This window comes from Phodopus roborovskii, unplaced genomic scaffold, assembly GCF_943737965.1.
Source record: "Phodopus roborovskii unplaced genomic scaffold, PHOROB, whole genome shotgun sequence".
Taxonomy (NCBI): Eukaryota; Metazoa; Chordata; class Mammalia; order Rodentia; family Cricetidae; genus Phodopus; species Phodopus roborovskii.
The window spans coordinates 501813-516411 of record NW_026126986.1 but is presented as its reverse complement, the minus strand read 5'-3'; the positions used below and the strand labels follow the sequence as shown (position 1 = coordinate 516411).

Below are 14599 nucleotides of genomic sequence, written 5' to 3'. Positions count from 1 at the left end.
TCCTAATTTTTCTTTGTAGATAGATCAAGCACTTCCAAAATACAGATTCCTATACACAGTTAGTACTTTACTCCTATACACAATGAGTACTTTACTTAACATACGTGGACAAGCCTCAGGACAAGCTGATGTCAAGACATAACCTTGGCAGGCAACAAACCATTATGCCAAATGGAAAAACAGGGCAGTTGCAAATAAACTTAAAACTAAGTTAACTTTTATAATTAAATACAGAAAATATACTGATTTGCTAAAAATAAATAAATGTGATGTATTTAACACTTCACTAAAAAGAATAAATACCAGGACATTATAAACATTATAAATGGTGAACGAATCTCAATAGTTTACTACGGTAAACACTGGCTAGATAGAAGTGCCATGGAACACTATGGGTGGTTCATGTTTAGCCACATACTTTTGTTACCTTGAGGTAGATAACACATGTGTACCAAATTCAGCATTCGTTTTCAATTGCTACTGGTATCATATGTTTTAAGAAATGTGTACAGTATGAAAAAATTTGAAAATAGTAATGAATGAAAAATGTTTCAGGAAAGAAATAGATCTTTTCATGAGATTATGTACAGTCTCACTGTGTAAGTTTCAAGGCAAGGTTTTGTTTCCTGTAAAGCAGGTCACTGTTCTACGAGAATGTGTACTCACCGTAGTGCATCCAGTCTCCTCCTGCACTGCATTGTTTCCTCTATTCTTTTTGTATGTGTGTGCGCAAATGACATGCAAGTTCAAATGAAAACTAAGTCTGAATTTTACAAACTGAGAACTAAGAAAAAAATCTTTGAATATTAATGACACCTTCTGATTCAAGTAAAAATAAAATGACTTAAAATATTAGTGATAAAAAGACATCACATTTCATGAAGAACAAAGAGAAATGTCTGCTAAGTGTTTAGTTCAGATGTTTCAGAATGCTGCTGTATGTCTTGTGAGGGATTTGAGGGGAAGATTTCATAGCGGAAGTTGTTAATGTGGCCTGGATAGAATTGAGTGGGGGTGCTTATGAGGATCTCCCCATTGCTGTTCAGAAGCTCTTCCTCGAATGCTCTCTCCCCATGCTTCCCTTCCTCGACTGGCTCAGTTTCCAGCATTTCAGAATCTTCCTTCCTGCTAAAGAACTTCTTCAAATAGCTGGTGTTCTCCTTCTTCACGTGCTCACCCTTCCTGACCTCACAACAAAACTGACTGAGGAGGAAACACTTCTCCCCACCACTCACAAACGGGCTGTCCCAAGAGGACTGGTACAAGACTTCCAATTGAGCCAAATAGGCCATTTCCTTTTCTTGCTTCTCTTGGCTTACTGACTTGGGTATCAAGCTTTTCAGTTCTAGCTTGGAAACTGAGCTATTCAAGTCATTTAATTTGTCAACAACGTCAGTAGGCTCATGATGGGAATTAAGCTGAATAGTTCCTGCAATGAACGAGTCAAAGTCAAAGCCCTGGCTCTTCTCCCTTTCCTTCTCTGCCTGTTTCTGGGATGCTTCCTCCAGCAATATTTCTGCTTTCACCAGTCCGTTTCTTTCACACTTTGACTTGCCTTTCTTATCGGAGTTTTCTTTACTTTGTTCCTTCAAGTTGGAAAGATTTATATTAAGTTTGGGCTCATAGTGATGGTTAACTTCACTCTCCCTACACACCAAATCATCTAAGTATGATGATGACCATGTCTTATAGTTACAGGTGTGGCTACACTCCAGATCACAGTACTTGTTCTCATGGTGATCCGATTACTGCCAGTAAGGCTTGGCAGAGTAGTTAGTATCAAAGGCGGGATCCTCCAGATACTTCTTTCGGTCTCCATCCAAGTATTTTCGAGGATCATCTTGAACTTCTTCTTCATCAGTGACATCAGACAGAGCTCTTGGGTCAAGCTAAACCTCATCGATATCAAAGTTGTTATGAATAGGCCAGTCATGCTCTGAGAACTGACAATCACGATACCTTTCCCAGTTACAAATGTGACTGTGTTTCATCCATAAGCAAAACATCATCAACTTCATCTCTATGTGAAAAGGATGGCTTGAAATTGTCTCGTCCGTTGGAAAAGAGTAGATGCTCATGTAGGGAAGGGAAAGTGCTTCCTCTGCTGTCAGCCGGTCCATGGGGCTGAACGTCAGAATCTTTTCCAGGAAATCCAGTGTGTCTCGACTAATTCCCGGAAGCAGCTGAGTTAGCGGTTTGTGTGGCTCAGTCAGGTCATTTAGAATGTAAACTGGGATCATGCTGCATAGCTCCTGACGATCTTCCTCATGCACAACAGGAATAGATTCTACGATCAGTTGCCTCTGTTCAAGTTCATGTGCACCTGCAAAGAGGGTTTTACCAGTCAGCAATTCAGCAAAGATGCAGCCCGAAGCCCACATGTCAATGGCTTTAGTATATTTATTAGCAGAAAGTAAAAGTCATGGAGATGTGTATCACTTGGTAATCAATCCTTCATAAAGATGACCCTTATGGGAATAATGAGGATCCATGATCCGTGCCCAACCAAATCACCTATCTTCAGTACCAAGTATTCAGTGTTAATGAAAAGATTAGCTGGTTTCAGATCTCTGTGCAGTATATTTGCAGAATGGATGTACTTGAGCCCTCAGAGCAGCTGATACATGAAAGGCCTGGCATGGTCTTCCAGTAAAGGGCACCACTCCAGTATATTTGCCAAGTCCGTCTCCATGTACTCCTGAACAATGTAGACGCTATTCAGCTCCGTGAGAGAGCCCGCATCATCTGTCAGCTGGCTTCCACTGGGACCAAGAATCTCAAACACTTTCACAATGTTATCATGGTCAAGTCTTCTAATAATTTTGATTTCACGGAGAGCATGTTTGACGCTGTGGGGATTGGTGAGGACAATTTTCTTGATGGCTACGCTTTTGTCACAGTCATTGTCTACAGCAGAAAAAAACAAGCCATTGCCTCCAGAGCCCAATGGTTTTAAGTCCTAGAGCCCAGATCAAAACCATGAATGTTCATGAGATTTTCAAGTTTCTCTGCCATTTTGAAACCCTTACAATAATTGCCTTTTCCTTTCAAATTTTTGAACTTGAGCAAACAAGGAAGAAAACTGGCATCAAAAGGAAAGATGTCTCAAAAATGGAGAAAAACAATTCTGTTTCTACAACACGATTGTTTCTTGATGTTCACTGCAGATACCAACCAGGTCTGCTGAGTTCCCCTAAGACTTAAAGCTCAAAAATCATACGGAGAATTAAAAAGATTGCAGTGCTCATAGTTCAAGGAAGAGCAGCAACTCTACAGATATTTAAAGAAAACACTCAAGAAACTCAAATGGAATGAAATGACATACTATGCACTCAGCTATACTATGCTGACCTACTTAACATGGGACAAAACTGTGAATAATTTTGCATTCGGCAGGCCTCCGTGGACATCCTCTCACACTGCAGATACATTCAGTGTTGGACTGGTCCTGAGCAGCATTCTAAGGAACTGGGAAACACTCATTCCCTTTGCTTCCTCTCTTCCTTTGTTACTGTATTTCAACAGGAAGCCCTGGTGATGTTGGCTGACAGGTATCTTTTGTTAGTGATCAGGTGGTTTCAGCTCACCACAATCACAATCAAAGCTACCGTCCATCTTACTCTGATACAACAGGTCTCCTCCGACTCATCGACAGAGTGCAGGGCCTGCGGGTAGCTCCCAGGGTCAGCTCAGGTCTCTGGCTGTGCTGGTGGAAGCGGCGTCTTGGAGGCTCTCGCTTTGCAGCAGTCGCCGCCATGACAGCATATTTTTATTGTTATTTTTTTGAGAAACCTCATCAAAAAATCAGGGATTTAGGAGTTTAATCATAAGTTAGACTTTGTTTCTGATTAATAGCATGGCCATTGGAGATAACAAGTGTATTAGCGTTTGCAGTATATTGACTTTGTCTTGGACAATAAATGGGGAGGAAGAAAAAGAGCAGGAGAAGATGATGGGAAGTGATTAAGGAGCAGGAAGAAAGAAACAGCAAAAGATGGACGGAGAGAGGGTCAGGTCTCAATGAGGTGATATTGAGCTTTGTGGGAAATGGCCGCATACTCTATTCTCTTTCCACTGTTTGTATCCAAGCAGTCCTTGGACACAACAGAAATTATGTGCAGAATTATGGAATATTACCTTCAGAAAAATGTGTAATCTCATAAAGAGGAGCATCTTCTTGAAAGCTGGTGTCTTGTTTTGGAATGTTCCAAAATAAGTAACAGCATCTCATTGTACATTTAACAAGTATTTAACAAGCAAATCTCTTTAAAAAATTTCAAAATTATATTCATTTGCCAGATCTCTTGTATTTTGAGAGCAGCAAATATAAGTTCTAATGCTCTGTTACTAAGACCATGGTAGCTATTAAATAAATCATGATCAATCACTGCTGTGAATGTAGTTATTAATCTTATTTGACTAAGAAATATAATACATTTCAATTTTATAAATCATTTCTCATTCACTTAGTGAATAGAGATATTTCACATGAAAATTATCTCTTCTAACTTTTTAAAAATAATTTTTCAGGAGTCCAAAGTAAGCTATTGAGTCTTGTGGTATGAAAGCTTTGTGAGCATGACTGTTTCTCAGCATGACTGTCATTTTTGTGTCCAATATAATCGTTTTTGTTGCGTGTATTTATTTCTCTTTGTGTGCCTTTGTTCATTGCTACAGGTATTCACTCACCTTCCTTCTCCACATATTTGCACCTTTACCATGTGGTCTTGATATTTTAAAGATATAAGAGTGAAGAGAAGCTTATTTTAATTTCAAAAAATAGAAATAGATTAAGGCAGAGGCACAAGAAAGTTATTGTCTACATTCTGGAAAACCCAATAGCTGAAGCATAGGAAATATGTTTAAATACCCATTAATATTATTGAATGACATACAATGCTTTCACATTATCTGTGTAGTTGTTTGGTAGGAGCATTAAAAATAAATATAACTCAAAAAACGGACTTGCATTTTTTGGGGAAAATCAGAGAATATAATGTGAGTCCATGGGTGTGTGGTGTTATTTTAGCACATGGGAGGTATACATGAATGTGAAAGAATGCTGGGTAAGAATTGTTGCCTGGCAACCCTACTGTAATTCCCTGTTCCCATATCATGGGCCCAAGAAACAGAGTGAAGTTTAGATGTAAGGTGTCGTTGGATGTTTTATTCTCCCAAACTAAGTATCCCATACAACCTCTCATGACAGCATATGTGGAAATCGATTCTTCTAACCTAATCATGGACAAATACCTGGAAGTTTGACTCAGCTATTAATATTACCCAATTCAAGATTACCTAATATTAGGGAATATATTCTGTGGAGACACACTTCAAAGACTTTTGTTGATGAATGTCATCTTTCCTAAGAAGCAAAACTATGGATTAAGAAAATAAAATGACTTACAGTTGTCTAACAAAGGTGAATTTCCCATTGTTAAATTCCCTCAGGAAGCTCTTTAGCCATATTTTTAGAATGGACTGAAGGATAATTGGAAAGTGGTTCATCTCTACTGAGGCAGCTGATGTCCTCTGAATCCCTAGACACACAATAGCATTTAATAATTTACTCATTTTTGTATTCAAATCTATGATTAAGTAATCAATGGTCACTGAATTTAGCACAATCATGTGGTTGTCTATTAAGGGACAACTTGTAGAAGTTGAGTATGCAAGACCATATCATAATCTGATTATAATATATTTTAATAATTAAAATAGGGCATTAGATATTTTATGATCATTGTCATTTTGTAGCACATTGTGGGATTCAAGTATGCCAGCCCATTTAATTATTTAACTATGTAATTTATTTAAGCTGATGATGATGTAATATATAATGAGTCAGGTTTGGAGGCATCTCTGGGTTATGCATGTTGTGAAATCATCAAATTATTTAATTACCCAACTTATTAAATCAAAGATTACACCACCCATGATACCTGGATCATGGTAACTCTCCTAAAGGAAGCACTAAGGCCATTCATAGCCTATGTTCTACTAGTTAAAAATCTGAATCTCAATAACATCCCTAAAATGGCAAGCTGCAACCTGAAAAATCTCTCCTCTCCCAAAGGAACTCTTCATAAAATCTTTGTTCTTTTCAGTTCTCTGCTGTATCTTCACACATTTACACTACTGGTTTTATGCCTATGAAGAAATTTCTGTAATTACTTCATTGTTAGGTGTGACTTTGCAGTATTCCTTGACTGTCAACTGTCAGCAAGGATTATCATCTGAGTTTTAAGACTTAGCAAAACATAATTAGAAGAGGTACTTATCATGTTCTGGGAACCTATGAGTCTTTTAATAATTAGTTCTCAATTCTAATTGTCACTGAAGAAGACCTCCCACAAAAATGTCTGTGGAAAGCTCTTCCACAGACTTTACTCCATGAGACTAGTTGCCCATAACTTGGGAAATAGTACCTGCTGAATTCTAATTGAAATTTGTTTGGCCATACCCTCGTTTGGATAGTTACCTCCTAATTATGCCTTTAAAGTTTTTACACAACTGATATCCATAATAACAAAACTTCAAAGTAAACACTGCATTTCAGCTTTTTCCTGTGTCAGAGCTCTTGTTACGAGCACAGTAATTTCAACTTGGTATGTCAGGCAAATATTTTGATCTCACTGTCTCTTAGATTTCAATATTCTAAAAATCAGCCACCTATCACATCCTAATTTACTTTACACTATTGGCACATACATGTTTGAGTCATAATTTTCTTTCTCCTATTCTACATAGGAATAGGGCAAATATACATGTTAAAGTGCATGATAAGAACTTTGACGTAGTTCATGTACTCCATATGTAATACATACAGAGGGTATAAAAGACCACCTATGTTCTTTGCCTTATACAGCATTATTTTATTGAAAAGAAAACATTAAGTCTTTTGTGTCATCATCCCCTGATTTATCACCAAGATAAGAATAGAGACTGCAATTTTCTCATATTTCACTGTACACGTGGTTTCTAGCAATGGTCTCAACTACTATCAAAGGAAAATGGACATATCTGTTGACAAGTGAAGATTTCTCTCCTATGTGATCCATTTATTTTATTCTGGTGTAAAGTTAGCTTCTGATGAAGATTGTGTCTATACAAGGTTTTCCCTGTATAACTGTCTTTATGTGTGTTAATTCTTGGTTTACAATGTGTGCAATGTGTCCTCCATCAAATAATCCATTCCTTGTTTTTCTTCCACTTTATTCAGTAAACAACAACAAAAATATGCTTAGTTTTTATAAGATTTCTTCAGCCTGACTTTCCATATATATATTTTACTCATTATTCTACCCATGATTTTATTAATGATTATGATGTGTTTCCCCAAAAAACACAGCTGATATAGAATAAGTGACTGGGAGGTTTTTATAAGATATGACTATGGGTCCTGCTGGCCTGAAGCTCTGGATAAGAATTGGTTCAGAGTGTGGGTCCAACAAACCATCCAGATCCATGCAAAATCCTTTATCTGCCTTGAGAACAACAGACCTTCTTATCCACATGGGACCACTTTGCGGATGCTCTTGGTTGTCTTTGGACCCCATCACCTGCTACATGGAATAGAAATATCCATAAGAGCTTGGATCAACCAAAGTTACAAACTTCGAACTTTGACCCCCTAAACATACTGGGGTAGCAGGATTTATACAGAGAAACTCTACCCGCACACAATGGAGGAAGCAAAAGTAACACAGTAAATACAAGAAAATACCCAAGTATAGAAAGACCAGTAATTAACCACCAGAATATAGGAACTCTACACCAACCAGATCTAAACAACCAAAACACATGAAGCAGAAGAGAATGACTAAAACATAACTTCATAAAAATTATGGATACCCTGAAAGATGAAATGGGAAAAAGGAATGGAAGAAAAAAACAAACGAATTTTGAAGAGATAGAGGAAAAGACCAAGCAAAAAAATAATGTAAGAATTGAACAAATCTCTTAAAGAAATTAAGGAAAGCCAATAAAAAAAAACCATCACACATCTGAAGGAAAAAAAAATCAAAGTTAAATACATGAAATCTGAAATAGACACAATAAAGAAGATACAAAATGCTGGAAATAGTAAAAATGGGTATACAATGAGGAAATACAGATGAAAATATAAATAACAGAGTAAAAAAAAAAAAATCAAACAGAGAATCTCAAGCACTTAAGATAAATGGAAGAAACAGATACATAGACCAAGGAAATTCTTAAATCCAACAAATTCTTAATGCAAAGCATCCAGGAAATATGGGCCACCATGAAAAAGGCAAACCTAAAAATAATAGGCATAGCACAAAGTGAGTTAGTCAAGCTCAAAGGTGCTGAAAACATATTCAACAAAATCATGGAAGAAAACATTCCCAATCTGAGGAAGGGTATGTGTCTGTAAGTAGGTGATGCATAACAACAATAACAACAAAATTGACTGGAACAAAAACAAAACAAAACAAACAAACAAACAAAAATAAGCTGCTCCCCATAAAGCCACATAATAATCAAAGGACATAGATGACAAGACAAAATGCCAGCCCAAAGAAGGGGAAAATATCTTCACCAACACCAATCTGACAGAAGGCTGATCTCTGAAATATAAAAAGAACTCAAGAAATTAGTCACCCAAACTCCAACTAACTGTATTAGAATGAGGGGTGGAGAATTGAATGGAGAATTTTCAATAGAGGAATCAAAAATGGCCGAAAGACAAATAAGAAAGTGCTCAACATCCTTAGCCATCAGCAAAATACAAATCAAAACAATTCAGAGATACCATGTGCTCAAGATGTTCTAAAAGTAAAAGAGTGAAGAGAAGCTGATTTTCATTTCAGTAAATAGACAAGGATTAAGGAAGATGCCAGGCCACCAGACTGAATGCTGGGAAGCCAGCATGGGACTGACCCAGGGCCCCCTGAATACGGGTCTCAGCCAGAAGGACTGAGAAGTCTAAGGGACCTCAGACAGTGGAGCCAGGATGTATCTCTGGTGCACAAAAGGACTTTGCTAACACATCCCCCATGGAGGGATAACTGCCTTATTCTAGAGAGAGGAGAGAAGCCCTAGTCCCTACTTCACATAACCTGTCAGGTCTACATTACCCCAACTGGATGGCATTCCCCTACATATGGAATTGGGGTGGGGGATGGGAGTGGAGGGTGGTTAGGGTGCATGTGAGAGGGCAGAGAAGAAGGGAACAAAGTAGGGAGGGAAAGAGGGAGAGAGGGAGAGGTAACCGTGATTGACATCTAAAGTAGTAGATTATGTAAAAAAAAAAAAAAATGCTTTGACTCCAAAATTTAAGTTCAAGGACAAGTTACTGGGGAGAAGGGTTTCTATTTTTGTTTCCACAAAAAATGAAAAGATGTGGATTCCTTCCAGACTAATGTGGTTTTATCAAGCCAGACTGCCTGAAACAGTGTACCATGTGATCCTACATTCAAAACAGCTGGACAAAGCAGCCTTGCAGACTACAGCCAGGATTTCTGCATCTTCTTAGAATCCCCCATGACAGTGCCCCTTATCAGCAGGAAGTAGTTTGTAAAGAATGACGCCCAAATTCCCAAATATTGTCTATAGATGTTTGTTTTTATTTAAATGGATTTGGTTATATAAAATAAATAAAAAATTAAAAAAATGATGAGAAAGGAATTTGGATTTAAATATTGTACAATTGCTCAAGTATCAAAATGCATTGCATTCCATAACTAAGCATGCTGTTGTGTTATGCATTGATTTAAAAATAAACTCAATTTAAGTGTAAAGGTTAAAAAAAAAAGTAGAGGCCACTAATTGTATTTTCTGCATTCCTGAAGTAGAAAACATTGGAGCATAGGAAATATGTTTAAATACTAATCAATGTAGTTGAATGTCATAATGATGCATTCATTTTCATGTGTAATTAGTATAGGCATGTAGTTGCTTGAAAGACTTGTGGGAGGTGTACAACAGGAATGAGCCTGATTGTTGGACCACAAATTATGCCTGGCAAAGATGCTGGTATTATGGGACAGGAATCAGAGAGAAACTTAGATTGGCTATTCTTCCAAGATACGTATCTCCTAAAATGTTTAATGACAGCATTTGTGGAAATTCATTCTCCTAAGCAAGTCACAGACAAATCCCTAAAAGTTGGCCTACAGTTATTGATATTACCCAATTCAAAGATACCTAATATCAAGGGTTATAGTCTGGAAAAAAGTTCAACAACTTTTGTTGATGAATGTCATCTACCTAAGAAATAAAACTATGAATTAAAAAGATAAAAAGACTCACAATTATTCCACAAGAGGTAAGTTTTCCATTGTTAACTTCCACCAGGAAGGTGTTATTCCTTTTGTTAGACTAGACTGAGGGATAATTTGATAGCAGGTAATCCCCAATGAGGTACCTGCCCAACATCAACTATTTGATATCTTCTTAAACTCTGGATATACAATATTTATTCATTTACACATCATAATACACAAATATTTAATTAAATAATTGATCATCCATGTAATTTGTCACAATTTTGTGGGAGTCAAGTAAGAGACAACTTGTGGGTGTCTAGTATGGCAAACCTCTCAACATCTAATTATTTATCTATTAAAATAGGATGTTAGATAATCGATGATCAGTCGAATTTTGCATCACATTAGGTGAGTCAAGTATGAAAGATCATCGAATCATTTAATTATGTAATTAAATTATTTAAATCAATGGTGAAAACATTGTTCATGAATATGGTTTGGAGCCACACTGAGGAAGTGGATGATGTGATACCAACCGGTTGTTTGTTTATATAGTTTAGTTAGACAATGATTATGTCTTCCATAATACCTGAAGTTTGGTGCCACCTTGTGGGATCAAATTACCAGATTAACTAATTTTGTAATTAAATCAATTAAATTTAAGATAAGAGTTGGTATGCAAGACCATCTAAATATTTGTATAATTATTTAAATAAATGATCCTCTATTCCATGAAGAGTCTATTCAAGCTCTATCTTTGGTAGTTAAGTATGCAATATCATCACATTTTTGATTACTTGTTTTATTTCATTTTAAAGTCAGTTTTATTTTTAACTCAGTAGGGTTATTCACATGTATCATTCTCATTATTCTAAGACTCATAAAACTTCATCTTTTCATCAGATAAATGCTCTGAGCAAGAAAAATAATTCTGAGTTGAATATCTATTACCAGTTTCCAAACTACTTTTTTCTTATTTTGCACATGTATCACAGTTCCCTATCTCTATTTTTCCTCATCTCTCCCACCCTCCCATTGCCCCCCCCAAGGCTGTCCCCCTCCAACCCCCCCGTTCCACATGTAGGGTGATTCCTTCACGAGGGCTCAACTAAATCTTTAAAGTCATTTACAGTAGGAATTAGGCACTCACTCCTGCCTTATGTTAAGGGAGAATCCTGCACAGTAAGAAGTACCTTTGACTGCCCAGACCTTCTAACTGAGACGCCTATTCATGGTATCTGAGTCAATCCAGTGCCGGGTACACCGCTATCAGTCTGGGGGACCATAAACTTCTCCTTGTTCAGATCAGGTGTTACTATGGGATTCTTTAGCCTGGCCAAGTTCTCTCTCTCTGCATCTGGATTCCAGTTCGACTCAGCGTTTAGCTTCTGCTTCCATCAGCTTCTAGGAGAGGGCTCTGTGATTGTGGATAGGTTAGACATTAAACTCGTTATCAGGGAAGGGAATTTATGATAGCCTTTCCACTGTTGCTCAAATTGTTAGTGGGTTCAGTCTTTTGCGTCTCCGGACAATTCTCTAGAGTCAGTTTTCTATTCAAACCTATAATGGTTCCCTCTTTCATGGTCTCTCTCTCTCTCTCTCTATATATATATATATATATATATATATATATATATATATATATATATATATATGTTTTTTCCCTTATCTATTTCTTCCATGACCCAATCTTCCTAGACCAACGTGCTTTCCTCTCCTCTCATTCTATTTCTTCTAGCTCTCTCTCTCTCTCTACTCAATGACCCCCAACCCCCAATATGCTCAGTATATTTTATCCCTTCTGTGATGGAATATGAAAGATTCTCTTAGAATATTCCTTGTATACTAGTTTCTCTACTGGTGTGAATTGTATGAGTGAGTACATACCATGTTCCTCTTTTTGTGACTGGGTTACCTCATTCAGGATGGTTTCTTCAAGTTCCATCCATTTTCATGTGAGTTTCAATATTCCATCCTTTTTTTTACCCACAGATTAGTATTAATTGTGTAAATGTGCCACTTCTTCTTTATCCATTCTTCAGTTGAGGGGCAACTAGGTTGCTCTCAGCGTCTTGCTATTTCAAATAATTCTGCTGCAATATAGTTGAGCACACGTCTTTATTTCTTGGATGGGGATTTCCATGTACTGTGGCAAACTGATATACATTTCATTGAGGAACTGCTATACTATCTCCAAAATAGCTACACAAGCAGTGGAGAAGTGCTCCCCTATCTTCCCAACCTCTCCACCATAGTTTTCATTTGTGTTTCAAATTTGCCATTCCGTAAGAAGTAAGATGCTATTTCAGAGTGTTTTCATTTGCATTTCAGTGATAGTTAAAGATGTTGAGTACTTTCTTAAGTACCTCTCAACCTTTTAAATTTCTTCTACTGAGAATTCTCTTTGCAGTTCTGTACCCCATTTTTTAATAGTGTTATTTGGTGTTTTGGTGACTAGTTTCTTGGATTCTTTGTGTATTTTGAAGATCAACCCTCTGTCAGATGAAGGACTGTTGAAGGTCTTTTCCCAGTCTGTGGGCTGACATTTATTGTCAACTGTGTCCTTTGCCTTTCAGAAGTTTCTCAGTTTTTGTTGGTACCATTTATTAATTGTTGATCCCAGTGTATGTGCTACTGTAGTTATGTTCAGAAAGCAGTCTTCTGTACCAGTTTATTCAAGGATACCTCCCTCTTTCTTTTCTAACAGGCTCAGTGTGGCTGCATTTATATTGAGGTCTTTGATCTATTTGGACTTGAGTTTACTGCATGCTGAAAGATAGGTGTCAGTATGCAGTCTTCTACACATCATAATCCAATTGTGCCAGCACCATTTGTTGAAAATGGTTGTTCCTCTCATTGTATACTTTTAGCTGTTTTGTCAGAAACAAGATGTTCATAGGTGTGTGAGTTAATGTCAGGTTCGGCAATTTGATTCCATTGGTCTACTTCTCTTCTTTTGTAAAAATACTAGGCTGTTTTCAGGACTACAGTTCTATAGTAGTTCTTAACGTTGGGTGTGGTGTTGCCTCCTGAAGTTCCTTTAGTGTAAAGGTTAATTTTGTCTATCCTGGATGTTTTGATTATCCATATTAAGTTGTTTATTATCCTTTAAAGGTCAGAAAATAATTGTCCTAGGATTTTAATAGGGACTGCATTGAATCTGTAGATTGCTTTTGGCAAGATTACCATTTTTCTATATTGAACAGATATGGAGAGAGAGGGCAGCCTTGTCTTGTTCCTGATTTTAGAGGAATCCTCTTAAGCTTCTCTCCATTCAGGTTGATGTTGGCTATTGGATTACTGTATATTGCATTTATTACTAGGTATGTTTATGTTACCCATGATCTCTCCAAGATATTTATCAGGAAAGGGTTTTGAGTTGTGTCAAAGTATTTTTCAGCATCTAGTGAGATCATCAGGTGGTTTTTCTCTTTAAATTTTTTCATATGGTGGATCACATAGATTGTCGTATGTTGAACCTTCCTTGAAACCCATGTATGAAGCCTATTTGGTCATGGATGATATCATCACAATTTTGATTGTTTAAATCGATGATGATGTCATCCTTCATGTCTAGAATCTACCCATTCTTCCATCCTAGTTAAATGGCACATAACCTATTGATTTATTGTGAGAGTTACCGATTACTGGCTTATATAATTATTTAAATTATATATGACTGCTTAAGTGTAGGCTGCAGGTATCTGTCAGGTAAGTGTTTAGGGACTTGGAAGTTAACACCATGGACACAGTAGACTCTGAAAGCCATATTCATCACCCAGAGTGCTAGGGGTGCTGGAAGATTGAGTCCAGAAGATTGCAGGGTGTGCACCGCGAAGAAGTAGAAGGACTCCACCAAGATAAGCATGGTTGTTGGGATTTTTGCCTCCCTGGTCTTCCTCCACAACCTCATTCATTATGCTCTAATATTAGAAGGGAAAGAATTGACAAAACAGGTGCAGAACTGTCACAGAGCCCTTTCAAGGGATGATATCCTAAAACACAGATGAACTACATTCTCTCTGCTCTGCTGGTGATGCCACTGCTGCTGCCATCTTTGCAGCTGCGACCAACATTGTAGCTACTACTGTTACCCCAGGTATGTCCCATTATCCCAGCTCATTCAGTACCACAGCACAGACTCAGTTGCTCATGATGTCAGCCCTTCATAGTTATCAGGCAAGGAAGACTGATTATCTGCTTATTAAATTACCAAATTTTAAAAATCGGTGAAGACATCATCAGGTCTGGCATGGCCTCCCAGGAATTAATGATGCAAAAAACTCCAACTATTTAAATATTTAATCATTTAATTATTAACATTATTACATAATCTGTTATCAATGAAAGTTGGTGACAACTTGTGG

The 14599-nt window shown here is 37.2% G+C and overlaps 1 pseudogene; it reads right to left on the bottom strand.

Moving 5' to 3' along the window:
• Positions 1-910: 910 nt before the first annotated feature.
• LOC127214747 (mitogen-activated protein kinase 6-like) lies at positions 911-3015 on the bottom strand (annotated as a pseudogene).
• Between the last annotated feature and the right edge of the window lie 11584 nt (positions 3016-14599).